The 20,458-nt window shown below is 33.2% G+C and overlaps 1 long non-coding RNA gene and 1 pseudogene across 1 annotated transcript in view; one reads left to right on the top strand and one right to left on the bottom strand.

Annotated features, from left to right (window-relative positions):
* The window catches only part of LOC141572831 (uncharacterized), a 349,964-nt gene that overhangs the window by 245,054 nt on the left and 84,452 nt on the right, over window positions 1-20,458 (bottom strand). The window lies entirely within an intron of this gene.
* On the top strand, window positions 5,981-6,449 carry LOC109456614 (U1 small nuclear ribonucleoprotein C; annotated as a pseudogene).

Here is a 20,458-nt window from a genome sequence, read left to right on the forward strand (position 1 = left end):
TCTTTATGATGAGAAGAAAAACTAAATTATTCCAAAGTTTTCTCTTAACTGAAAACGAAGGGAAAATGAAAAGCTACGTAGCTTCCATGAAATCAGCCAAGGTATCTTTATTTGTATTGTGACTGGGTAAGTACAGGAGTTTAAAATATGAGATATATATTTTTCCACTTTTGGCTATTAATCCAATTATTTACATGCTTATATGTTTTTATATTTAAAATTGAGTTAACTTTCTTAACAACTGCCTGCTACGTTAGTTGAGAATCCAATGCTCCTTAAAGTTGTTACATTAGAAATTTTAAACAAATAAATTAATACTTATATTATTTGAATGTTAATATCACTCATTAATAAACCAAATAATAGACTTAACTTCTTATTGATGATACATACAAAAACATACACATACATATATGTATTTGTATATTTGCGTATACATTTGCATGTGTGTATATGTACGTATAGTCATTATTATTCTATTTGTACGATTGTAGTTTTTCTTTATCTTCATCATTCTGAGTTTCCTTTTTAAATGGATTTTATGTGGGTTTTTATTCATATATCTCTGGGTGCTAGATAGGCCTCTTTTTTTTCTGGCTGACATAAGTTCTGGAATTTTTTGAAAAGTATATATTTTGATAGTCACCTTTCTCTGTTTTAAATCATTTCTTAAAAGGAATTCATGTTAGTATAATACTGGAACTTTTGTGCCAATCTGTAAACATTCTTATCTTTCTTCACTTACATTTTTTATTATAATTTTGTTTGTTTTAAATTTAGGAACACTTACTCAATTTTATCTTCCAAAATTCCTACTACTTTTTATCCTATTTTTAATTCTAGGTTATTATTATTGGTTATTAATTATTCCTTGACTTATTTTGATTAATAAATCTGATATCTCTGAGGATTTCAAATACGCTATTTAAATATTTTCTTTCTAATCCCTCCCCACATTTGTTTTCCACAGTTAAACATATTAAAATAGGATGTTTCTTTGTTTTACTTTTAAGTGAGACCTGAAGAAAGTAAATGCACGTTCCAAAAGAGAAAAAAAAAATTACAATTTAAAAATGTCAACATAAGTAGCCAAAACTCAGATTGGGGTGTCAGTGTGTTTCCTTGCAAGTGGAGGAACATTGGACCAGTATCTGACTCATGGCTGTGATACAACGGAGGGGTGCCTCTAGGAGAGTTAGTGATTGCCTGACTCCATGAATGAAGGAAGGAAGGAAGGAAGGAAGGAAGGAAGGAAGGAAGGAAGGAAGGAAGGAAGGAAGGAAGGAAGGAAGGAAGGAAGGAAGGAAGGAAGCAATGGCTATCTACTGCATATTTATCTACTGTATATGCAACTACTATTTTTAGCTAACTTCTCATTTGATCTTCACAATACAAATACAATTTAATATTTTCCACACTACAATATTTAAAACTCACAAGAATATAAAACAAAGTAACAGAGACAATAATAAACATAGAGTTGCTATATTGACAAATCATGCAAGGATTTTTCACTAACTTCAATTTTGTTGTGACTGTGAAAGCAACACTTGTTGGCTGATTCACTTATTCTCATCTCCCATTTGGATAAGTCGAAGTTCTTTCTTGGCTAAATCCTACTGGCAACATGCCCTTTATGCTGTATTTGAAAACATCTAGGGCTTATTGTATTTCCCCAAGTAAATTTTCTATTTTTACTGTTTTAATGACATAAAATACTGTACTTTCTGAAAATAAAAAAATGGGCAGTGATTGAAGGGAGGTATAGGGTGCATCCTGTACTATAAATTCCACACACATACAGTATAAAATGAAGTAAATATAGGAAGATAAAATATATTATGGAGTAGTGTAGATTGCAGTGTTTTTTGATCAGGCACAGAAGTTCAATGTGACAAAGAGTCAAGGACAGGAGTTATAGAGAGGATCTTTGACCAGGACAGCCCTTCCTGGATGTTGGGCTATGATGTTGCAAGTAATTTACCGTATACATAGCTGTAGATTTGTTGAGTGTGCATAATTAGAATCTATATTAATGCAATCACATAAACCAATCTGTTGTGTTTTTTTTTTTTTCCCTCTCTCAATTGTAGTACTAGGAAAATAATCAATAAGGAGGAAAAATCTATTGAGAACAGATAACCAAGGCCTGAACTTTTGAAATGTTTGTATATCAGGAGCATGGTAAAAAATGAACCTTAGACTGATTGCGGTGAGGTAAGGAGAATACTATCTATGATGCTGTATAAGCCAAAGTAGAAAATGTTGAGATTGGCGAATGGTGACTGCTGAACAGATATGGCTAGCAGTTGTCAGCTAAAATTATGAAGCTCAACATAGGTTTTCTACAGACGATATCAGTAAGAAACAACTTGCCAGGGCAGCCACCCCACTCCACAGAAGGACCTTTATGACATGTAACAGCATAAAAGCATGGACCCCCACTTGTTCTAAGAAACAGCTGGTCACAGAAAACTCTCTGCCCCTAACACTGAATAATTCATCCTCTTTTGAAATGACCCCAAACTGTTAATGTATCCCCTTGTAGTCAACCAAGAGCTGCCAAATGTACCAAGTTAACTAAAATGTCTTTCTGCTTCCAAACATCCCACCTAATTGAACATTTGCCATTCACATAAGCTGTTGTTTTTTTTCTCTTTTTATCCTATAAACTGTATTCTCCCTTCCAGCTCCTTGCACCCTACTGAAATGGAAGTGATGACACATGGGTTCCCTTGTGGCAAGTCTATGAATAAACAGCTTTTGTATATATTACAGCAGACTTAGTTTTGTTTTTGACCTCAGTAAACGGACCCATAAATGTGGAACAGGAATAAATTTAGATATTAAATAACTAAACACACAAATGCCAAGTCAACACAGTAGTAATCTTTAACATTTTCATCGTCTGCTATAATTAACAGACTGTCTGCCCCTAGATTATCTAAACTTCAACACAACCCAGAGAGAGACAGTTATTCATTATAAAGGATGCTGGAAATAGGTTTTATGTTACGATTTACATTGTTCCAAATTTAGTTAATGTGGGCTAGAATTTGAACTCAGGCCTTCTTACAAGATCCCTTCCCTTTAATAATTCAACACATTGCTTATATTGTATAAATATAACAGCAAAATTAGGATACTGTTACTAAGAAATGAAAATCTTTGGAGTGAGAAATACAATAAAGTTTGGCTTCTGGAAGGAGTTCAGCCTTGGCCAGGAATTAAAAAAAAAAAAATAGGTGATATTCAAACTGGAAGGAACAGGGGAACAGGAGAAAAACTGTCATTAGAATAATGAAATTAAAAACAACAACACTAAAACACTAACATGTCTTGCAGGCTAATTTTGTTTTCAGTTTTAAATATGGAAAAATGAGATAAAAATATACCGTATTTAGTCTACAGATTAAAGAATGATCAAAAGATCAGTAGTTCCATTTAAATTTGGAGAGGGTTTAAGAGGAAATGATAAATATATGCACAACATTTATATGATTCTTATATAAAATTTATGATTCATGGACAGAAAATCTGCCTTTTTATCTCAGTTGGGCAAGCTCTTATATTAATATGTTTACTGTTTGTTGTGAAAAACTTTTTACAAAATTCTGACTCTGTTGCTTGTTGGTCCATGAAATATTGGAATGAGAAATCTAAATACATAAAAATTAAGAATTTCAAAACAACATGTTAACCTTTTACTAAACATACATTAGGCAGAACAAGAAAATTGTATTTTAAAATTATTATTAAAGGTACTTACATCTTTATTTACCTTGGTATAAATAGGAGAAAAATGAAATTTCTTCTTTCTCCTCATTCATAGTAATATTCTCACCTAAAGTCTGAGTATTGTTAAGATTTCCCTCTTGCTATTTTCTCCCCTAAAACTAAAACCTCTCTTTCTTAGACTGATCATATATAAATTTAATTTATTTTACATTTTGCTAATTTTCTTATATATCTATATTATTAGAAGGCCATTAAGGATGCAGTATATGAAATTCTAAGGCTTTCTGAGCACATGATATAAAAACTTGGAATGAATTAGCTTAGCAAACATTACAATAGTATGCATGCTATAATCTTTTAAAGCAGTCCCTAATCATATTCCTATCTTATCAATCAACTCTTCAAAATGAACAATTTCACCTTTTAATGTAAACACCATATCTGGACTTTCCTGAAATAAAAGAGAAAATAATTTTGAAAACAAAAATATCTCCTGTTTTATCAGTAAGATTGATAATCTCTGGCAAACACCCCTTCATGATGTTCTCATATCCAGAAAGCATCTCCCCTTAGAAATGGGGCTGTATCATATGCACTTAATACAATAATTTATAATTATGATCGCTGTTGCCTCTAAGTGTGGTCTATTGACAGTGAAGTTATGTCTCAATAGATACACTTTTACAGACTAAATTCTAACCAGCACAGCATCTAGGAAGATTACTTTCTTCTTCTTAGGAATTATAAATCTTTCTGTAATTACTTTCTTCTTTCCCCAGATCTTTATATCTCTTCTACTTCACTATATTTTATCCATAGAAACCCACAAATCTGATCACATCATCCCAATACTTAAAATCTTCCTCTGACTTCAGGGTGAAACTCAAAACTCATTAGCGGGTAAAGGTCATATGTGTCATGGTAGAAAGACTGTGGTTTGGGGAGTCAGTGAAGATTCAAAATAAATCTGTATCTGCCGTGTCAGAGAACTCAATTCCTTAATCTTTAAAATAGATGTAATAATAGACAATTTACAGGTGTGTCATACAATTGGGCACAACTGTGTGTGTGCAGCACGTGGCTTCGCAGGTACTCTTTCCGGGGCAGATGACGTTGTGTACACGAGCATTATTCATTGCTGAGTCTCTAGTTTACATCATCTCTTTCCATGAAAGTATACCTGTCTCATCCTTTCAGCTGTTCTTTCTGTTTTATTCAGAATTTTTTCCCTTTTTGACCTGGTTCTGACTTATGGTACAGGATGAAGGAAGGGTACAGAGAGGGGATTGCAGAGGTGTGGGGAGAGAGTGGGAATTTACTGATGGACAATTTTATTACTGGGCTCTTTTTCATTGTGGTGAATTGGAATAACGGACATACTCAAGAGAAACATTAAGAAAAACACTAGAGCCTAAATTTATCTTCATACTAAAGAAATGAGAGAAGAAAACATTCTGGATTCCTGAAAATCTTCTAAATTTCATTGTAATAAAGTTGTGTAAAATACTTGAAACTGGAAAACATTTGTTTCATATATCTTTTCAGCCAAATAAACTTTCTTGATTCCAGTTGCTTTTTTCAAAACCCACTTTCTTTATTTTTTAAGTATACTTTTACTTTGTAATCTTTTGTAAATTTGTTGGGGTGACATTAGTTAGTAACGTTATGTACGTTTCAAGTATATAGTTATATAATACATTATATACATATTGCTGTGTATGTTCACCACCCAGAATCAATTCCCACTTTAATTTCACAAGATTAATCCACTTAGATATACTTACCATAAGTTTTTACCACTAAGCCAAAGAAATAGAATGTATCCCAGTTATATACACATATAAAATATAAGCCTGAGGTTCTCTTTGATGTAGTGAGATCAGAGATTATGTTTCACACATAATGGTAATACTAATACAATATTTGAAGTTAATTTTCTTAATCACACACCCACTATAGAATGGATAATTTTAATGAAAGCCTATAAAAGCCTTAAATTTCTGCTTGAAATTTCATGGAGAAAATGTTTACTACATATGTTAAAATTGTGGTAACATCTGAAGGTAATTATATTATATATACATCTAGATCTATCTATCTATCTATAGAGAGATGATAGATGATAGATAGATATAGATATATCTATCTATATGTATGTAGTATGTTTGTGTGTGTGCAAGATGTTTAATTTCAATAAAGAAAAGAACATTTGTCAGGAGTGGCCAACAGCCTGCAAAGCAACATGCCCAAGTTTTATTTTGACTACTGTAATACATACGTCACCCACAACTCTCCATATGTGAGAAAGACACACTGCAGTGGCAGGAAGCACACAGAGAATGTGAAAGACTACTATCAGACCTGGATGGAAGGGCAGGCTCAGAGCCTGATGGACAAAACACCCGCAGCATTTCAGCAAGGAAAGATAGATACCTCCTCCTCCATTCTCTGCTCTCCCTCCTGCAGGGGCGATGACCCCACCTCCCCCCAGCCTCCCGGGTCCTCCTCACCCTGGCATGATGCCAGCACCCCATACGGGGGACATTCCCATGATGCCAGTCATGGGCCCTCCTCCTCCTGGGATGATACCTGTGGAACCTGCTCTTGGAATGAGGCCGCCCATGGGAGCCAATGCCAATGATGCTGGGGCAGCAATGATGAGACCTCCTGCCCGTCCCATGATGGGACCCACTCGGCCAGGAATGACTTGACCACACAGGTTGGGTAAGAGAGGAGCTTCTTTCTATCACTTTTATATAACTTGTTCTATTTCACCAGGAGATAATGGTGCTGTGACTCTGGGTGTTTTCTAACAGCATGACAAGAAGACTTGCTGCCCCTTCCTATCAAAGAGAGAATAGTTCTGGAAGGGAGTAATTGGGGGAAAAAAGCAATTTCACTTGTATTGTGAAATGTGAAAATAAAATTGTCAACTCTTTTAGTTAAAAAAAAAAAAGAGATGGACATTTGTCTATATTTTGGGATTTATATTTAGTCCTTTTAATAAAAGGCACTAAATTGTGGAGAAAAATAATTACAACTGAAATAGGTTGTAGTAAATTCTTTTCACAAAGCATTGTCTCAATTGCAGACCCTTAAACTTTGAAAGCATAATAGAGAAAGGGAAACAGACATGTTGTAATGCATTATTATGGAACTGCTATACTGTATTGGGGTGGCGATGGTTAATAAAGTTATACAGGTTTAAACTGTACAATTCTGCAATGCATTGTCTATCCATCGTATTGTGTGTTCACCACCCAGAGTCAGTTCTCCTTCTAACACCATATATTTGATCCCATTTTCCCTCTCCCCCTTTATCCTCTGGTAAACATTGAACTATTGTCTGTGTCTATATCACACTCTTGAAGCAGTAAAAGAGAGTACAAAACTAAGAGAAAAAATTACGTTAAATAAATATTTTGGACGCAGTCTAATTTGCAGAAAAGTTGATTGCAACGTTGAATAGGTAGCATAGGAAATAAACCAGAATGAATTTTAGAAGTGAAAATTTCTCCTCAACAAAAAATAAATACAGATTTTATAAACTATTTAATATAAAGATGAAATAAAAAACAAGAACCACTGAAGTGGAAGAGAGAAGAAGAGGAATAAAAAGACAGATTCATTTGCCTGCACTGTTACATTTTCTACTCCTTTCCTGTTTTTCCTGCGTACAATTTGTTTTGACCAATATTATCACTGGATTAATATTCCTTAATTTGTCAAAGAACCACATAATGTGTGAAAAATATAGGCATTTATTTAAATGTTCATATCCATAGTGTATAATTTAATAAGCATATATAAAATCTAATCATGTCAGTGTATAAACAAAAACAATATATTTTAAATATTATCAAAATAATAAGAACAGAAACATTTGCGTAAGGTATGATTTTATATTTTACGCTTTAATAACTTTAGGTTGGTGCAAAAAGTAATTGCCGTTTTTGCAATTATTTTTAACCTTTTAAACCACAATTACTTTTGCACCAACCTAATAGATAGTCTTCATTTGATTTACATTTAGAAATATACACAACATAGTATTATCTATGTCGTAAATTAGTTAAAGCCAACTATGGTACAAAACTCAAATGTTCCTTTTCTTCTTTGACCCTTCTGGAGAAGCCCTTGTGAATGCGACTTACTTCCTGCAAAAACACAACTCATTCCCCTTATTCATTCAAGCCAGCCCTGCTCCTCCAGGTTTCTGTTGTATGAAGAATAAACTTGTTCTCAAATTACCCAAGTACGTGGGGTGTCATCAGCCTTAACATTAGCCATAAATTAACAGAAATCCACCTCATTCCCACAAAGTGACTCTAAAACACTGAATATATAAACAATATGTTGTTCCAGAATATTAATTTCTGCTCTTAACCTGAGTACATGGAAGAAATTTTAAAGAAACTGAAAACCGAAAAAACGTATTTCTCACTTATAGCTACACAAATGTGTGGTGTAACTGAACAAAATATATAGAAAAACAATGGTTATTAAAGTACAAGGAAATGTAAGATTCAGGATGTTCTAACCCATAGGATGAGGTCAACTATTATTTATTTTTTAAAAAGTCTGCATGTTTTCAATACTTGTATATAATGCCAGCTTTAAGTACATAAACATATATATATATATATACACACACATATATATGTAACAATATATACATGTGTGTGTGTACATATATATATATATATATATATATATATATATATGTAACAATATATACATATACATATGACACTTATGAGAGCAAAGGACAACTCTTTTCAAAATTAGCCATAAGAGATGATGAAATATTGCCACTTGCAACAACATGGATGAATCTTGAGATTATCATGCTAAGCAAAGTCAGACAGAAAAAGGCAAGAACCATATGATTTCACTCATATGTGGGATATAAAACTGAAAGTTATAAACATACAAGACAAATGAACAAGCAAAAACTCATAGACACAGACAACACTTTAGTAGTTACTAGAGGGTAAGAGGGCAGAGGGTGGTAGGAGAGGGCAAAGGGAGTGTTCCTTTTATCAATGCTGTACACTACTACCAAATCTATTCTTCTTAAATTATACTTTATATCTTTTTGCTCAAGAATAATTTCTCCCCATTACTTTCCAATTCCACCATTAATCAAACTGAATTTCCCCCCCCTTTCTGACCTACCAATTTAAACTCCATCTATAATTTACACTACTATTCAAATTTCAGCTTCTCTGTAAGACCACTTCTTTCTATTTCCTATTGCAATTTTCTACTAAATTCTCAAACATTTGTAATCCCACTGAATATAAACTGTCTACTACAGACCATACCATTTTGTTATATAGTCTCTCTCTCTCTCTCTCTCTCTCTCTCTCTCTCTCCCCCCTACTCCTTCCTTACCTGACTCATATGTTAATCTCATCTCCCACTCTTAATCTCTAAAAAATGCTTTTTTTTTAAATTTATTCTTTCAGCTGAGGCGCAAAATACAACACAGCAACATTAACACTGAAGTTAGGATTCAAATTCAATGGCTATTTTGGTACAAAAATTACCATTATATTATCCATCCCTCTTTATTATATTTTGAAGTCATAATGTTAAAATACGTAGGGTACAAATATTGGAGTAAATCAATATCTTATAACTTTAAGTCTATAAGCTATGACAATGGTAACTATAGAAGATGAAAACTACAGACCGAGTACCACAAGCATAGGGTTAACCACAATACAAGAAAAACATAGCAATAAATAAATAAATAAATACATACATACATACATAAATAAATAATCAAAATGTTTTCTAAACTCATACAATCAACCTGCCTTCAGAAGCATTGTCTCTTTGGCTATTAGCTGTTTATTTCTATTTTTTTGTTTGTTTGCTTGTTTGTTTTGATCTAATATTTTGTGAAAATCCTTTTTTGAAACATTTGATAAGAAATTGACTGTAGTTTACCAGTAGAGTGATTACTCTTCCTCAAAGAATACACCTTTTTTTAATACTTAAGCTAACCATAAAGTCAACTGCGTAATCTAACGTTTAAAAAGCAGGAAATTATTTGTCAGTAGATGAATTTAAAAGTTCACTTATTTTTTGCATTATTAAAATTTTTAATGCATATTTATTGTTACAATCTACAGTCCCTCATGCATTATTTAATTTCATTAGAGATAATAGGTAAATTGATACTCAGGACACTTTCTTTCATTCCACTTCTGTCTCTATGAGGGCATGGAGGAAACATAATCAGCTTATAATCAGATAAGTATTATGGAATAAATTGTCCTTTGTTTTAGGCTTAGAGGACCCTTTCCAGCTTCTTTTCTGTACTGAAATGCAATAGCATTACTGACACGTTTTTTTAAAAGAACATTCCAAACAATGTCCTAATGAGGAAAATACAATATTTAATGTTTTCCAAAAAAAAATTAAAGTATGCATATATTTTGATTTTTTATCTTGGGCAGCTTATATGAAATATAATTAACATTTAGAATTATTTACTAAAATTCAGGCAATATACAATCTTGTGGTTATATTGATCAGGTCCTGCTTAACAGAGAAATATTTTAGCTTTAAAATTTGTACTGCTTTTTGAGATAACGGAGATTAATGTTGATTCAAGAAACAAATAACAATGACAAAAACAAGCCAAAGAAAACCTAAGGTTTAAAGCTGCAGTCTATTCTACCAGTGTCTTCAAAGAATAACATTAATCAGGATAAATCAAATGGTTACATAAGAATAGATATTTTATAAATGGACTGTCACCATATCCATAATTCTATTATGCTTCATTAAAATGATAGAAACAAATAAAATCACATGGCTATCTTTTAATTTTTAGGTATATTTTAAGGTGTTTAGGACATTTATTGCAAAATAGTTAAATGACATAATTTTTGCAAGAAAATGTTGCACAGTACGCCTACAATCGAGAAGAAGAAGGGTAATGCCTAGATATTAAAAATGTGTGTGTATGCACAGAAATATAGCATATGTAATTCCAGAAGTATAAATTTAATTTTGGTTAAAAATATATAGTACTGTATATGATAAGGAGTTAAACATAATATAGAAAGAACACTGATAAAAGTTAATCATTTCATAAATAGAGTAGGCAATAGATAATGGTTGGCACTTCGCACTGATGCAAATTCAAATGGACAATAGATATATAAAAAGATTCAAATTTTCACTTTGCTGTTGAAATGCTAATTTTGCAGGTGTTTATAAAGTTATGAATATCTATATATTGAAAAATTTCAACAAAGCCTATTCAATGACATAAAAATAAATAAGCCCATTTTCATATATATATATATATATATATTTATATGTATTCTCATATACATATATTCTCATATATATATATAAAATACATACATATGTGTGTCTTTATGTGTGCTTATTGCTGAATTGCTGAGTGGCAAGTAAGGGATTTGTTTACAAATTGGCACATTTACACCATGAAAACCATGTAGCATTTATAAGAATGAAATAAAACTCCACCAGTGACAGACAGATGTATTTCCAGATGGTACCGTGGAGTGTAAAAAATCAACATGCAAAATAGTATTTATGTATAACCCTTTTTTTACAATAAATGATCAAGAAGTATGTGTGTCTGTGTGTGTGTGTCTGTGTGTGTGTGTCTCTGTGTGTGTGTGTGTGTGTGTGTGTGTGTATGTGCAATTTTAGGAGCATGGAGAAATATACAGCAATCCTCATAGGAGGATATTAACATAAAATTCCCAAATGTGTCTGGTGTGTTGGGAAATGGGACAGGGTGAAATAAAAGGGTTAATAAAAAACTGTCACTGAAATATTATTACATAAACATGTTTATTATTTTATATAAACTATATACCCATGTGGGCAGTTGCATGCCTAAAGAAATATTTTTAAAATTTCTTAGATGGCACTGATTCTATGGTTCTGGCCTCTCACGTGGGAGCTGACCACCCAGGATCCTGGCACAACTCCTTTAGAGAGTAAGCACATAAGAGGAAAATAATTGATTTCTCATATTTCTAAGAGCTTATTGAGGTATACATTACATACCCTAAAATTCACCCTGTAAAGTGTATGATTCAATGGTTTATAGCATAGTGCAGTTATACACCCATCACCATAATCTAATTTTCTCACATTTAATTACTCCAAAAATAAATCTTCTACCTTTTAGCAGATATTCCCAATACACACCCCACTCCTGCTATCCTACCACTAGGCCTAGGCAGCTATGAACCTATTTTCTCTATGGACTTTCTTATTCTTCATAATTCACATAAATGAACTTACGATGGTACATAGTGTCGCATGTATCAGTGCTCCATTTCTTTCTAAGGCTGAGTAACATCTTGTTGTATGAGTCTACTACATGTTGTTTATCCATTCATTTGTTAGCAGACATTTGTCTTTTCCCTGTTTTTTGACTATTATGTATAATGCTGCTATAAACACCCATTTAAACATCTTTTGTGAATATATGTTTTTATTTATCTTGGGTAGATACCTAGGTAGGTATGGAATTGCCAGGTAATATGGCACGACTATTAAATGCCAATCTGTTTCCAAAATGGCTACATAATTTTACACCCCCGCCAGTAACATAAAAGTGTTCCCATTTCTCCATATCCTTGACAGCACTTGTTATGTCTGTCTTTCTCTAGAGAACACTATCATGCCCGCCCAGATTTCTGATCTACAGAACTGTGAGATTCTAAATGAGCATTGTTTCAATCTCCTAAATCTGTGACATATTTTATGCAATGATTAAAAAATAATAAAATGCTCAACACAGAAGCATGAGTAGTCGGGGAGGGGCAACCTGCCACTCCTTCAACACTTTGCTTAAAAATCTCAGCTATGGTAAATGTGCAAGTTTATCACTCACAGAATTTTCCTTTCAGTTCTTGGACACTTACAACAAGAATTGTCTTTCCTCTAATTTCCAATGACATGTTCTTTTCTTCTGTCTGAGAACTCATCACAATCACACAGAACATCCAGATTTCCAGCATGCACCTCAGAACTCTCCCTGCTTCTGCAGTGTCCAGTTCCAAAGCCACTTTCACATCGTTAGGGGTTTGCTAGGGCAGACCTCTACTCTTAGCACCAAAATCTAAGTCAGCTAGGACTGTCATAACAAATACCACAGACTGGGGGACATAAGCACAGAAATTTACTTTCTCAGAGTTCTGGAGGCTACACGTTTGAGATCATGAGATCAGGGTGCCAGCCTACTTGGGTTCTGATGAGATCTCCCTTCCTGCTGCGTTGCAGAGGTTAGCTTCTCACTATGACCTCTTATGAGAGAGAGGGAGAGAGAGAGAGAGAGAGAGAGAGAGAGAGAGAGAGAGAGAGAGAGAGAGAAGGAGAGAGGAAGAGGGGGGAGCGGGAGAGAGGAAGGGGGAGGAGAGGGGGAGAGAGGGAGAGAGAAAGAGAAAGAGAGGGAGAGGGAGAGGGAGAGAGAGGGGTAATGGGAGAGAGGGAGAGGAAGAGAGAGGGAGAGAGAGCGGAAGAAAGGGGGGAGAGAGAGGGGAGAGAGGGAGAGAGGGAGAAAGAGGGGGAGAGAGAGAGAAGGAGAGGGAGAGAGAGGGGGAGAGAGAGCTCTGGTGTTTCTCCTTATACAGGCACTAATCTCATCATGAGGGCTCCAACCTCATAATTTCATCTAAACCTATGAGTGGGGTGGTGGGGGATACAATTCAGCCCACAGCACTTGACAAGACAATATTGTCTCCAAAATGACTTAATTCCTTATGGAGTTGCTTAATCTTTTCATTTTCTTTCTATCTCATATTTCATTTTTCTTCCTATTCTCTGGATTGTTTTATTCATCCCCAATTATAAGCTTTTTCCTTAACTTACTTTTGTAAGATAGCATACTAGGAAGAAAAAGCAGACAATATATTCGTATGCATGTGTCCATCCTAGTCAAAAGACATCCATTTGAATCAATGAATAAATCGTGTTCTAGATTATTTGAGGGCATCACAATGTAGGAACATATCTATACTATCAAGTTGTTAGAATTGAGTGTGAGAGAGAGAGAGATAACACATACACACACAAAATAAGTAAATCAAGGGAGTTTGTTGCAAATGCTACAGAACAGAAATAAAGAAATGGCTATGGAAGCATAGACACAGGAAAAATTAATTATGACTGGGCAACACAGAAAAAAAAGTAGTGAATTGAGTCTTAAATATTCTGATAAAAAACAAATCAGCTTTCTTTTTTCCTCAGTCTACATTTCTCCTACTCTCGTGAGCTCTTAGCCCTACTGAAGCTTATATCTCTCTGCAGTTATCTGTGCCCCTTACATGGGTGGCATGCTCCACAATTGTCCTGGCAACCAAACATTGGACAGCTTGGAAAGAGCACCTGGAACCTGACACACAGACCTATAGGAACCCAAGGGGCTGAAGACTGAAATCTTCCTTGGGAACAGGAGAGAATTCACCCTGGCACAAGCTAGACAAGATGCAGGAACAGGAATGAGGCCCCAGTCCCAACTAGAGGAAGTACGCTTCCATTTTTATGCAAAAATAGAGACGGTCAGTCTTCCCAGGGGTATTGACCTCAGGAGTGTGTGGCCCAGTCTCAGCAAAGTATCCGATTCAAAAATCCTCAGGAGTCACACACTAAACTTAAAGAGCAGGAAAGACAGATACTGATTCTCCCCGGGAAATCATTTTCTGCACTGTCTATTTTAATTTCCTCATTATGTGTATTATATAATTGACCTTTTCTCACTTTAAGATTTTGATGAAAATACAAAAATGACAGTGAAATTATATAAGACAGATATGTCTTTAAAATCATTTTTAGATTTAAAATGCAATGTAGGTTTTTTTGTTTGTTTTGTTTGTTTTCCTCAGAGAATGGATTATGTTCCAAGACATTTTGATGACCAGACTACAACGATTATAGGCTATTTGTAACTCAAAGCAGTTTCCTAAAATGAAAGTAGGGAGGAGAGAAAAAACGCATAAATTTAAAATAAAAGTGATGACAACATGTAAAGATTATCTAGGAGGAAGACAATGTAAGTTTGGTTTAGTAACACCCATAAGAGAACATGCGAAGGACAAATGTTTAGAGAAAAAATACATCCAACACATTATAGGAATATGTCTACTTCACATTGCAAAGAACAATAGAAATCTGACATAATAGTTTCTGGTTTTTTTTAAAGCTAGTTTTACCAATCTAAAAATATATATGCATATGCCTTTTTAAAGGAGGATTGTGAAGCACCTAATTTTATTTAAAAAAAATTACTCTAGCTGCACATGAGAATATAAAAGAATGTGAAAAACTTTTGAGCAGACCTATATCACGTAAGCGATTTAAAGACAAACTAATGCCAGCCACCAAACAGTACCCGTTCTTTGCTGTGTCCGTTTTTCTGTTAGTCGCTGTCATATTATTGCTCTTTTGTCATGGGATCGCTGCTAATGCACTCATTCTTGTTTAAAGAATCTTTTTTATGCTTATTTGTGAACAATGGATTCTGCATTTCCTTTCTGTTTCCCTGAAATCAAGGGAATGATAAAGCAATGGCTACTTATACAATATAATAAATAGCCAGTGGTGATAAAATCCTATATATATTAATTTTAGAAATCCAAAATACATGCTTCAAGCATATCTCTTAAATAAGTTAAAAATATGAGCAAGCATACATTAAACACTGAATTATATTACAGTAATTATCACATGATAGTAATAATTTTAAGCACATAAAAACATGTTTTCTCAGTAGTATTCGAAACAAGCATATTTCAAAGATGATAGAAGTCTAAATTATTCAAAATAATAATAGTATGAAATGTACGTCATCACATACTATACATAATAATATTCATTATGTGAACATTAAAAAAAAAGAAAAAGAAATATGCCATGGAAAATGATTGTTAGTTTTAACATTGCAGTGAATCAATCTGTATCAAAAATAACTTTGATGCTGAGGGAGAAAGTCTCCCACTTTCCTTAATTATGTAGGCAATTAAAAAATCTTGCCTGTCTTCAAGTAGTCAAAAGTTAAAGGGGTTCCAAGATTAACCAAAAACGATCAGTATATGTATTAAGTGGTGATTCTTTTCCATTTGGCTGAGACTTTTAACAGTATACAGAAAAAAGTTCCCTTGTGCAGACAATATTACATTAAAAACAAATTTAGAAACATATTCATATTTTCATCTTTCTCATGGAACTATTCTAACTTCAGCTTGTGTGTTTTTGAGAACATGATCCACTTGTTTGGTAAATGAATTGCTCTACGCTTAAAACATCTGTACTTGAAAGAACAACTTAGTGAAAAATAAATATAAGTAATTTAAGTAAATAAAGTTTGAACACAACATACGAAGTGGTATTTAGAATTTGTTATTCATGAAGTTAGACTTGCCAAGCAATTGCAAATAGTTCTAATTACAGAGTTGATTCCCATCTCAATCTTCTATTTCTTAGTTAGTATCCCTGTAAATAATTCCAATCTGAGTGTAGACTAGTTCTTCATCAGTGCTGGATAACCTTTCATTTACATCTTAATTTCTGATGTTAATTCAACTGTTTATTTAGTCAATAAGTATTTACTTAGCACTCACTACGTATTAGGAATCTTTGGAGCACTGGAGACACAACAGTGAGTAGAACAAATGTCCTGCTCCCAGTGGGTCTCCATTCCAGTGGAAGGAGACAACCAACGGGAGGTGACAAACGCCTTAAAGAAAATACAGCAGGCTCAACATCCTAAATGGCAATTCAGAAGACCTCAGCCTCTCTGTCCCCCACAAAGGTCAACAGTTAGATAGCTATCTATGAACAGCGACAGTTTGGGAAAGCTTTAGAAATTCTAGCAACACAGTAGAACAAAAACAGGTGAGAAAAAAATAGCACAGAAAGAAAAGAAACACAGCTTCAGGTGTCAGCATCACGCTCTCCCCAAGGTGGTACTGCTCAGTGCCAAAAGAAAATGTCCCACCTAGAAAGAGTATCCAACCCCAATAAAAAAAAGGTAGGGTGAGGAGCCTTTTGGGACACTGCACAAAGATCCTATTTCAGTTTCACCTCACCCAGACTGGCAAAGCTGAGATGGATAGAGACGGATAGGGCCAAGCAAGGAAAAACAGGGGCTTTGAAGAGCAGCCTTGCAGCGGGACCAACTGTGGTTCTCAGAGGCCTGCTTTGCAGACACACAGCAGATTGTGCCACTGAAAAAGGATCCAATGGCCAGAAGAGCTGCCGTGGATCCCCGGCAGATGTCACCAGCTTTTGTCCCACAGGTATTCTATTGGCAGTCTTATGGTACGACATCAAGATAACATATGCATCACTGGAGTCACACAAGGAGAAGCAAAGGAGAAAGGGGTAAGAAGTTTATGTAAATAAATGCTGTCTGACAACATCCCAAACATCGGCAGACGTTTGGACATCCAAGTTCATGAAGAGAATGGGTCACCCCAAAATTTAATCTAGGATAATCTTCTCCAAGACACATATAACAAAAGTCAAAAATAAAGAAAAAGAGAGGATTTTTAAAAGCAGCAAAAAAAAAAATATATATATATATATCTATATATATATAGATATATATATATATGTGTGTGTGTGTATATATATATACACACATATATGTGCATATATACATATATGTATATACATATACACACACATATATATACATATATACACACACACACATATATATATTTCTTTAATAAAAGGTAAATTCCTAGAAACAAATAACCTAAGAAAAATGAATCCTGAAAAAAATAGAAATTTCGAATAGATCAATAATGAGTAAGGAGATTGAATCAGTAATCAAAACTCTCTCAGCAAAGGAAAGTCCAGGATCAGATGGCTTCACCTGTGAATTCTACCAAACATTTAGAGAATGTTAACATCAATCCTTCTCAAACTGTTGTTTGAGAAATGAAGTTCACAATACCAGATGGAATCATAGAGACTAAAAAGCAGCAAATGAAAGTATATTGCTGTAGTTCTTGCTTTTTACATGAACTGATATAAAATTATTTCAGGAATGATGGTGTTAAGATACAGATGCATATTTAAACCCTAGAGAAAATACATGCACACACACACACACACACACACACACACACACATACTCCCACACATACACACACACACTCCCCTTTGGCTTAAAAAAAAACAACACAAAACAATAAAATAAATGGAATATAATACTAAGAAATACTAGATTAATTCAAAATATGAAATAAAGGAAAAAGGAATTTCAAAACAGAAATCAAACAGAAATAAAAAGAGAAAGGAAATAGAACTAATCCAAAGCGTGTAAATAAGTACATTAAATGTAAATGGGATCAAATCATAACTAAAAGGAACAGCTTGTCAGACTACAATATAAAAAGGAAGACTAAATATGTTAATTATAAGAGATGCTCTATAAACACTAAAAAAGACCAGATTAACATAATAAGATAGAAAAATATGCACCATGCAAATACTAACCATGGCAAAACCTGAATGACTATATTTAAATAAAAATGTAGAAATCAAAACAAGGAGTCCTGCAACAATTATCGAGGGTCATTTAATAGTCACAAAAAAGTTGATGATTTATAAATGAAAACCTACCAATAAAATTAGTTTGCCCGAATACAGAGATTCTACATATTTAAAGCAAAACCTGAAAGAACTTGAGAGAAATAAATAAATCTACAATTAGAGTGAAATATGTCAATATCCTTCTCTCTATACATGAACTACCAAATAAAAAAAGGTAGAACAGTTTAAAACATTTAAACAATTATTAACCAACTTAACCCAATTGACTCATTAAAAAAACAATAGAACCAACACCTGCAGAATATGTATCACTCTCAATTGTACAAGGAACATGCACAATACAAATCAAATATGCATGAAACAGTGAACTTTATTGATATAATAGAATGTGTTAATTTTCTAAATTAACAAGTCCACATGTATATACATAGTAGGTTTATTCATAACAGACAAACCACAACTAAAATATCCATCAACCGGTGAGTCAATAATAAACACGTGACAAATTCATATGGAAGAATGCTATTCAGCATACATGGGAATAAAATAATGATACACATAACAACATGAACGAATCTGGAATATGTTATGTTGAAAGAAAGAGGTACAATAAAAAAGAGTAGAAATGGTATTATTACATTTATAGGAATTTATAGAATAAGTACAACCAATGTTGAAAGAAATGAAAGCATGAGTGTTTTCTGAGTGGGTTTTGAGGAGGGCCACAGAGTAGCTTCTAAGGTGATGGAAGTTTGCTGTGTATTTCACAGATCCATGCGTTTTTAACACTAATTGATTAATACACTTAAGGTTTGTTCATTTCAGTATATGTAAATGTTGCCTCAATTAAAATGTGTTTGGGTATGCATAAAATTTTGTAATATTAGATTTTTTAGCAATAAAAATCTCTACATTGTTTTTAGATAGTACAGTTTGGTAAAGATTGCATTGTGATGGACCAATACTTGATATATATTATATTAATATCTATGTAATAGGCATTGGTTTACATATGCTATTTTATGCATGTTTCAAAAATAGATACTGTGGATTCTTAAAAATGGCAAAAGCTACATTAACAGGATAAAATATTTTCAGATTATATATTAATACTTTTCTAAACTAGCATAAATTCAGCTAAATCATGGAGAAAAGTTACCCTAACTTTAAATGCAGAACACCAGATGATACGCTACAATCATTCTACAAAAGTATTTTTGGCAATTCTTTATAATAGAAGCATTAATTTGCTTTAATTAAGATTTCTAAAATTATTTTTTTTAAATTTTAATTGCCAGACTATGGCATCCCAAGAAATAATAATCACCTGTCCAATTGCAAAAGCTAAGTGCACTATTATATGCACTTGGCTTTCTTTAGTCTTGCTTCATATATTCCTATCCCCTGGAACAATATTATTAACTTCTGAAGTTGATTATATAGGCTGCTCTGTGAATAGAGACAAGCAGCATTTCAGACCATTAAAAATAATGTTCTACATGGTTTTAAGTGAAACACTTATACCTATCATCCCCTTTGAAGAATATGCACTAAGTATTGGTATTAAAATTTTGAATATTTTAAACCTGCTCTGGAAAACTAAGAATTAGCATGGTGCCAGTTAACATTTTAGGTATTATCTTTAAAATAGCATTTTGAATAATCTGCCTTTCCACTCACAAAATTAAAGTCCTTCAAAGCATTCTCAATCATTAATTATGAGTAGAATGGCAATATTTTCTCACTTTTTTCTTTTACAGATTGAAGTAAAACAATGTTACAACGTTAAAAACAATCTTTCTAACATATTATATATGTAAGCTGAAGAAAGACTGGTGTACAGCAACTAATTTTCATATGTAATTAAGAGAAGTAGGCTTTCAGGGCAATACTTGTGAAAATACACATGAATAATTGTAAAATAAAATATAAGTACTAGTTTTAAAATTGTAAAGTTTTACATCATTTTTATCAACTGTAAAGTTTTATCAACTATAAAGTTTTATCAACATTTATCAATGTTGACACACAACTTAAACATTTTAATTAAATAATCTAGTAAATTAAGCTAACATACTCAATAAAATTTACAAAACATTGAGGTACTGTGAATTATGGCATGCATTATAAGTGGATCATATGAATAATG

The sequence above is a fragment of the Rhinolophus sinicus genome, linkage group LG07 (assembly GCF_036562045.2).
Source record: "Rhinolophus sinicus isolate RSC01 linkage group LG07, ASM3656204v1, whole genome shotgun sequence".
NCBI classification, from domain to species: Eukaryota; Metazoa; Chordata; class Mammalia; order Chiroptera; family Rhinolophidae; genus Rhinolophus; species Rhinolophus sinicus.